General features: G+C 43.9%; 1 long non-coding RNA gene across 1 annotated transcript; it reads right to left on the bottom strand.

Annotated features, from left to right (window-relative positions):
• Window positions 1-1,515: 1,515 nt before the first annotated feature.
• LOC144591364 (uncharacterized) lies at window positions 1,516-7,841 on the bottom strand. Its single transcript, XR_013546800.1, has 4 exons — window positions 7,633-7,841; window positions 6,859-6,905; window positions 4,583-4,686; window positions 1,516-1,700 (listed from the first exon to the last, which is right to left on the bottom strand). It is a non-coding gene; the product is annotated as an uncharacterized LOC144591364 (long non-coding RNA).
• Between the last annotated feature and the right edge of the window lie 775 nt (window positions 7,842-8,616).

The raw sequence follows: 8,616 nt of genomic DNA, 5'->3' as shown, positions 1-8,616 counted from the left end.
TGTTGGCAATACAAAGCAGGGGGAGTCAATCATGGAGAACAGAGTGAAGACTTGGAACAAATATGCTCCCATTAAAGAATTGGAGACTCTAATCCAAGAGACACACGGATCTCGAGGAAAGCATAGGGTTGGCCAAAGCAAAAATAGGGAGATTTAGGATAGATGCCAAGAGCCGTAAAAGTAGATACGGAGAGGAGGTGCAGAGGATGTTAGGTTTACAAAGTGAACCAGGAAGACACATGGGTGAAAAACACTGACATATAAGCAACAAAAGCACTTGAGATGTTGTGTAAAGTATGGAGAATGAAAAAATGGAAAGAAAATAGAGAGCTGTGTCGCTGACCAGACAACAGCTTGTATTTGGAGGCAGTGTCCAGTTCTAAACACACCTCTTTTTTAGTTTAGTTTAGAGATACCGTGCTGAAACACGCCCTTTGGCTCACCGAGTCCATACCCGACCAGCGATCCCTGCACACGAACACTATCCTGCACATTAGGGACAATTTACAATTATTCCAAGCCAATTAGCCTACAACCCCCGACATGTTTGGCGATCGGGAGGAAACCAAAGCACCCGTAGAAAACCCACGCAGGTCACGGGGAGAACGTACAACCTCCATGCAGACAGCAGCCAGAGTCAGGTTCGAACCCGGGTATCTAACGCTGTGAGGCAGCAATTCTACCGCTACACTATCATGCCACCCTTTGCACTGGTCTTTCACTGAAGAGGGCAGTGGTATCAGCTGTGACGTTGAGGTGGTGAAAGTGAAACAATGTGCAAGAATGGAGCTGATAGCGATATCAGTTTTGTAGAATCTTTCATTTAAACAGCCCATCACACATACAGAATAGAGAGATTGGCGGAGAAGTTGCATCAGCTGAATGAGTAGAAAACTAAGCTGCCTGCTCCTTCATATCAATATTGCTGCCTTTTCAAACTTGCTGTCTTTACTTTTTAATACCTGTTCTAATATTCTGTGTCAAATTGTAATTGGTCATGGCCCATTTGCACTGAATAGATACATTGCTATTGCTCCTGTACAGACAATATATAAATCCCAATTCTTCTTGCCATACACAACACACAGTTTACCCCTGTTGGAAATTACTCACTCAGAGAACCCAGGATCAGTAGCAGAACCCTCATTTCACCAGGTGACATTCTGCAAATGAAAGCACAGAATTAAAATCAGAGAGAAATGAGGTACAAGGGTCTTGTGCAAGCTGTAAAGTGGGACAGCAATTAATAGTGGGTGAAACACATGACTCCCTGACTGGGAGATCTACAGACAAACGTGAGATCTCCCTCTCAGCGTTGTACAGGAAAATTAATTACAATCAATTAACATGAGGTAAAATTCTGAGATTGATCAAGTGGTGATGTCTTCTTACCTGATTCTGCAGAGGTGCTGCTGCCTGGGATGGAGGGAGATGAGACCACTTGCAACCTCCTCAGTCCCGGGGACTCTACCGTGAGTGTTGACAGACTCAGCGACAGCTCGCTGACTACCTTCCACATCCGCTTCATGAGTGAATAACTGCAGGGCTGGATAACAGTGCAGCCGATGTGGGTTTGGGGAAAACATGCAAAGCAGACAAACCAACACCTATTCTGTGTCTGTGGAATGAAGAGTCCATTGTTTCCAGTCAACTTCCTCTAACAACCGCAGATCAGTGAAGGGTCAGCACTGAGCAGGGGGCTGCAATTGTAACAGACAAATGTATTAGAGAGGAAATGCACTGTAGGTCCTGTATAAATACTGCCTAATGACCAGCTGACCATTACTACACAGAGGGCCATACTGGAACAGAAATGGAGATGTGTTAACAGAGGGAGTAGTTGTAATATAAACACTGCTAGTGGACTGAGTATTGGAAATGTAATGGACAGTGCGAGCTAGAGAGGGTGCAGCCACAGAATAAATCCCAGCCACGTTAGTATAAGAAAATAACTGCAGATGCTGGTACAAATCGATTTATTCACAAAATGCTGGAGTCACTCAGCAGGTCAGGCAGCATCTCGGGAGAGAAGGAATGGGTGACGTTTCGGGTCGAGACCCTTCTTCAGACTGGGTCAGTATGTGACACTGAGCTGTCTATATGGGAACTGGAACAGAGAGGAAATTGGAGAAAATGTTATCAGATTTATTCTCCACTCCAGCATCATCCCACGTGGCAGCATTGTGCTGTGTGGTGGATCTACAGTGAACAGAGGGGGCTGCAAAAGGAAACTGGCAGGATCATTCCTGTTGTACTAAAACATGTCGCATCAGATATTGGTGTCTGTGCTCCGGTCCCAGAACAGACAGTAAACAGGACATTGGCAGCTGAAGCACAACTACGGCCTGCAAACTGACTCTTTGGCCCAACTCCCGTTTGCCTCTGCATGACCATAATTATCCCTCTAATCCTTTTCGATCCATGAACCTGTCCAAAAGGCTTTTAAATGTCATAATTGTTCCTGCCTTTACCACTTCTGCCAATTCATTCCATACATCCATCACCCTCTGTGTGAATAAAACTTTCTCTCACGTCCTATATAAATCTTTCCCTGCTCACATTAGGACATAGAATAGCACATCACAGAAACATCCCTATGGCCCACAATCTCTATGCCGAATGCAGCACGATAAAATTAATCATATCTCCTTGCAAAAGATGTTATAGAGGTATATAAAAACATGAGGGCAATAAGTAGGGTAAACGTGCATGGTCTTTTCCCAAGTGTTGGGGAATCAAGAACCAGTAGACATAGGTTTAAGGTAAGAGGGGAAAAAATTAACAGGAACCTGGGAGCAATTTTTTCACTCAGAGGATGGTGGGTAAATGGAACATGCTGCCCGTGGATGTAGTTGATGCAGGACTATAACGGCATTAAAAAGATACTTGGACAGGTACATGGAACGGTTTAGAAGGAAATGGGCCAATGGGACTACCTAAACTAGGGGATCTTAGCCGAAATTAATGAATTGGGCCGAAGGGTTTTTTCCCTGCTGCATGACGACATATGATCAATATCCCTCCATTCCCTGCAGGTCCACGAGCCTATCTGTAAACCTCTCCGATGCCACTATTGTATCTGCTTCCTCACCACCCATGGCAGGATGTTCCAGGCACCCATCACTCTGCGTTAAAAAAAACTAAACCTACACATCTACTTTAAACTTTGTCTCTCTCACCTTAAATCTATTCCCTCTTGTGTTTGACAATTTCACATTGGGAAAGAAGGTCTAACTGACTAGTCTCTGTATACCTCTCGTAACTTTATATACTTCCATCAGCTATCCTCTCCTTGTAGGTAATAGCCCATAATCCAGCCAGACATTATACCCATGGCCTCCAGCTTTAGTCAGCCTATAGAGGCCTCCAACCTCTGCCTTGGTAAAATGAATGCAAGCATCAATCTTATCTATGCCCCTCGTAATTTAATAAACCTCGGCAAGGTCACCCGACAGCCTCCTTCAATCCAAAAAAGAAACAGCCCCCACGCATCCAGGCTCTCCTCACATCTTGAGCACTCCTGTCCCGGCAACACTCTATCTCAATCATATTCTTCCAAATACATGGTGATCAGAAATGCACATGATACTCATGTAGACTCACTAATGTTCTATCCAGATGTAACATGATGTCCTTCCTAACCCTTCACTCAATGTCCTGTCCAATGAAGGCAACAGCGCCATATGCCTTCTTCACACTAAATGACAGGACCCAGGAGTTTAACACTGTAAATGACAGAGCCCAGGAGTGTAACACTGTAAATGACAGGGCCCAGGAGTGTAACACTGTAAATAACAGGGCCCAGGAGTTTAACACTGTATGGAGGATGGTGACGGCAGAGGCTATCACAACATTTCAGAAGTATCGAGATGAGCACTTGAATCACCAAGGCCTAGAAGGTGACAGATCATATGTTGATATCTGGGAATGATATAAATTGATACTTAATGATCAGTATGGACAAGGTGAACTGAATGCCTTGTATCCGTGTTGTATGACACTTTGACTCTATCAGTTGAAGCCTGGGGCAGATCAGTTATGATTGCATTGACACAGGGCAGGCAATCTACTTTTGTTCCTGTTTTACTGTGTTCCTGTGAGAAGACACTGAGTGATCTTGGCAGTCATTGATGGAGGATTCTAATTCAATGATAAATAATGCAGTGGTGGAACAGCAGAAAAGGACACAGGAAATTCACTCCTTGGTCGAGCAGGCCAAAACTTTATAACTCGGGAGTGCAGGAAGATGAGGGGTGATATTATAGAGGCGTATCATTTCATGCGAGGAATACATAGTATAAATGCACAATCTTTTCCCCAGAGTAGGGGAATCAAAACCAGAGGCCATGGATTGAAGGTGAGGAGGGAAAGATTGAATAGGAAGGAACCTGAGGGGCAACTTTTTTTTTAAATGCAAAGGGTGGTAGGTATATGGAACGAGCTGCCAGTGGAGGTAATTGAGACAGCTACTTTCACAACAAGTACATGGATAGGATAGGTCGTCGTGGACATGTTGGGCCAAAAGGCTTGTTTCCACACTGTATGACTCTATGACTTTCCCAGTCCGAGCTCCCTCTCTCACCTCAGCCTTGCTTCCATCCGTTGCTGAATGTTCCTGTGACTTTTCCCCGGCCGTTTTCTCTGCCTCAGACATGGAGAGTCCATTGTACTCAGTCAGTGAGCTTCCTAAAACATACACAATACTAAGAAGCATCATTGGACAGAGGGCTCTGACTATTGGATCTTTAATGGATAGAGGATGTTGAAGAATATCTACTGGACACGTCCATACAACACCACGGGCAATGCAATGGATCTTCTATAACTTTAATGGACAATTATAATCGAACTGCCCACCAAAGAAATGTCCAATCTAACCAACACCAATTCCATGCTTAAAAATGACACCAGCTCCTCCCACGCTTCTTCATCTAATCCCAGTACACTGAGCATCCATTGCAGTCCCCATTTAGTTACTCAACCTGCCTTTGAATACTTGCACACACAAGAACCGCGCCAGTGGATATGCAATGTACATAGAGCATTGGATAGAAAACTTCCACAGGACAATCACTGTGCCAGACATTGGTCACTGGGCTTGGGATCAGTAATGGGCTAACGGCACACAGGGCCTGGGCAGCTGAAGACAAAGCCATTAATTGTGAAGCTGTTAAATTTGTGGATAACAGGTCAGAATTAGAGTGGCTGAGAGAGCCAACCACTGAAGGTAATGGTGGGGAATATGTGATAGGAAGGGACAAGGCCATGGAAGGCATTTAAAACCAGGTTATGAATTTTATGACCAGGATCAGCAGTAACAGGTGAATGAGATTGGCACAAATTGGGAAATAGGGAAAATTCTGCCTTTGCTTTCAAATTGTAATAAATAAACTTTCCATTTCTCTCCCCTTTCACTGCCCCCTAACACCGTCTGCAACTCAAACACCTCCTTCTTATGCCCATCCATTCATTAGTTTGTCTCTCTCACTCTGTGCCTCTCCAGCTGTTGTCTCTTTCACTGCCCATTGGAAAATCCCTCTCTCGTTCCACATTCCCAACTTTTGTTCAGTTTGCCACTGTGAAATTTGGCCAGTTATCTGGGATCCTGAAGTGCAAGATGCCTTATCCTCATTGAACTGCCATTATAAATATGACAACAGAACAGGGGAGAATGGAACAGTGGAGCATTTCCATTGGAACTGCAATGTCCAGTTATGTCAGTGTGAATTATTAAGATACTGCACGGAAACAGGCCAATCAGTCCAATAATTCAGAGATAAACACAAAAAGCTGGAGTAACTCAGTGGGACAGGCAGCATCTCTGCAGAGAAGGAATGGGTGATGTATTGGTTCTCGACCCATCTAAAGAAGGTTCTCAACCCAAAACGTCACCCATTTCTTCTCCCCAGAGATGCTGCCTGTCCCACTGAGTTACTCCAGCTGTTTGTATGTATCTTCAGTTTAAACGAGCATCTACAGTTCCTTCCTACACTAGTCCAAAATTTCAAACTGCCTTGAAAACCTTTTGCCTCCCATCCCCCCACTCCACCAACTCTCCGTTTGTCCTTTTTTCATCTGTGGCGTAGACAATAGAAAATAAACAATAGACAATAGGTGCAGGAGTAGGCCATTTGAGCCAGCACCACCATTCAATATGAATATGGCTGATCATTCTCAATCAGTACCCCGTTCCTGCCTTCTCCCTATACCCCCTGACTCGGCTATCCTTAAGAGCTCTATCTAGCTCTCTCTTGAAAGCATCCAGAGAATTGGCCTCCTGAGGCAGAGAATTCTCTGCCTTCTGAGGCAGAGAATTCCACAGATTTACAACTCTCTGGGTGAAAAAGTTCTTTCTCATCTCCGTTCTAATTGGCCTACCGCTTATTCTTAAACTGTGGCCCCTAGTTCTGGACTCCCCCAACATTGGGAACATGTTTCCTGCCTCCAACGTGTCCAATCCCTTAATAATCTTATATGTTTCAATAAAATGCTCTCATCCTCCTAAATTCCAGTGTATGCAAGCCTAATTTGCATCTGTGGCCTTTCACAAAATGTTACCTGTGCCCGATATGAAAAGTACTTTGTTTTCCGTCTAGATGTTTCTTGTTACAAACAGGATTGTGGGAATGGTGGCAAATTAATCTGCAGTGCTTCCATTGGAAATGTTATGATGGCAGATTTGAATTTGGTATACAGAAACAAGTATTTAAGCCCTTCCACTCAAACTCCTATGAAAACTGCCTCTATCTGTCCAATCCCTCCTCATATCCCTATCCCCACCCCTCTGCCTCTCCTTTTCCATAAATTCTCGTTTCCTTGTTGCTCAATTTGCATCTGAGCCCTTTCATCAATGGTTACCTGATTCCTTTGTGTGAAAAGTCCCTTCTTCTCAGTCTATGTATTTCCTGGTAAAAACACGGATGATAGAGCAGGGAAGTTAACCCATTAGTAATGTAATAATAATAATAATAATAAACATTTATTTTTTATAGCGCTTTTCCAAATGCTCAAAGTCGCATGACAAAAACACTCAAGACATAAAAACAAACAAACAAACTGTCCTGTAGTGGTTGCAAAAACAAGGGTGTTTTGTATGGAAGTTACTGCAGAGGAACAGGCCATTCAGCCCAACAACATTGACTTATTTTATACTGCACACCAACATCCTGCAATGTGAAAGCACTGTGCACTCAGCTGTGTTGTGGGACTGCAGCGAACAGAGGGGACTCGACAAGGAACATCCACACAATCATTCCTCGTTCACTAAAAATTACATCAGTTTATCTAAAGATCTGAATTGGAGGCAGCCATATATCTTGGACCATTAAAAATTATGGAGAGTGCTGCAACGAGGGGGACAGATGGGACCACTAAACAGTTTGAAAATCAGCATGAGAACATCGTGACTGAGCTCAACACAGAGGAAATAGTGGAACAAGACTTAGCACATACTGGAAAACAGGGATCATCAGTTATTCACTCAAGCTTCCAAGGATACTGATTCTCAGTCTGTACAACCACTTATCACTCTCTCCTGTTCCCTCATATTCCAGTCCCCATTTCACCAATTGCCCCCTTGATTCTTTATGTTGAATTTTGCTCAGTTTGCATCCTTCCATTCACCAATGTTACCTGCGCTCCTGATATTGAAAGTTGCTTGTTCGCACTTTCTTCAGTCTGACCAACCCAAAATGGCTTTCCATTCCTTCAGCAAACTCTGCCTGAGCCGTTGTATTACTCCAGCATCTTGCTCAAGATTCCAGTAATTGTTGTTCCCGAATCTTGCTCTCATTTTGCCAGGATGGTTGAAGAGGGCAGAATTGACCAGGACATGTGGTTCCGTTTGACCTGCAATGGCCACAAAGGGAAGATGAATTATTTATGTCTCTGCATATAAACAGGCCGTTCTGCCCAGCAGCTCCATGACATGTTTTACATTCCACATCAACCTCCTGTAACGTGGCAGCTCTGGACACTCAGCTGTGCGGTGGGACTACAGTAACAGAGAGGACTGGAAAAGGAACATCCACAAAATCATTTGTTTTGCACATTGGTGTCAGTGCTCGAGAACTATGATGAGCAGACACCACATGGGGCCTTGGCAGCTGCAAAACTGCCAAGAGTAGAAAATGGTGTTGGGACTTTTGAGTTTAAAGGGAGAGAATGGATAAGCTGTCTATTTTCCCTGGAGCAAGGACAAAACCTGAGCAGTGTCTTTATGGAGGTTTATAAAATTGTGAGGAATGTTAGTAAGCTGGATAGTCACAATCTCTTTCTCCGGATAAAAGTCATAGTCAATTCTTTTAAGTCATAGGTTTAAGGAGTGACACATAGGTTTAAGGACTGACACAGATCGAGAGAATGGGTTTAAACCGGGCGAACGGAACTTAATGAAAAACAATGCGAGGTTAAGCACTTGTGTGAAGTATGAAAAGGCAATAGAAATTAAAAGTGGGTGGAGTGCAGACAGATCGAGGTGTTCTTGTGCATGAGACACCTGACAGTCGACATGAAGGTGCGACAAACGTCAGGAACGTAAGCAGGGTCTTCCGGTGGCGTTATGGACTGAGCAAGTCGCACGTCAACTAGCTCCGTGAACATTTCGATCTAAGAAGA

This window comes from Rhinoraja longicauda, unplaced genomic scaffold (assembly GCF_053455715.1).
Source record: "Rhinoraja longicauda isolate Sanriku21f unplaced genomic scaffold, sRhiLon1.1 Scf000921, whole genome shotgun sequence".
Taxonomy (NCBI): Eukaryota; Metazoa; Chordata; class Chondrichthyes; order Rajiformes; family Arhynchobatidae; genus Rhinoraja; species Rhinoraja longicauda.
Note: the sequence above shows the minus strand (reverse complement) of the source record. Positions and strands in the feature narration are given on the sequence as shown.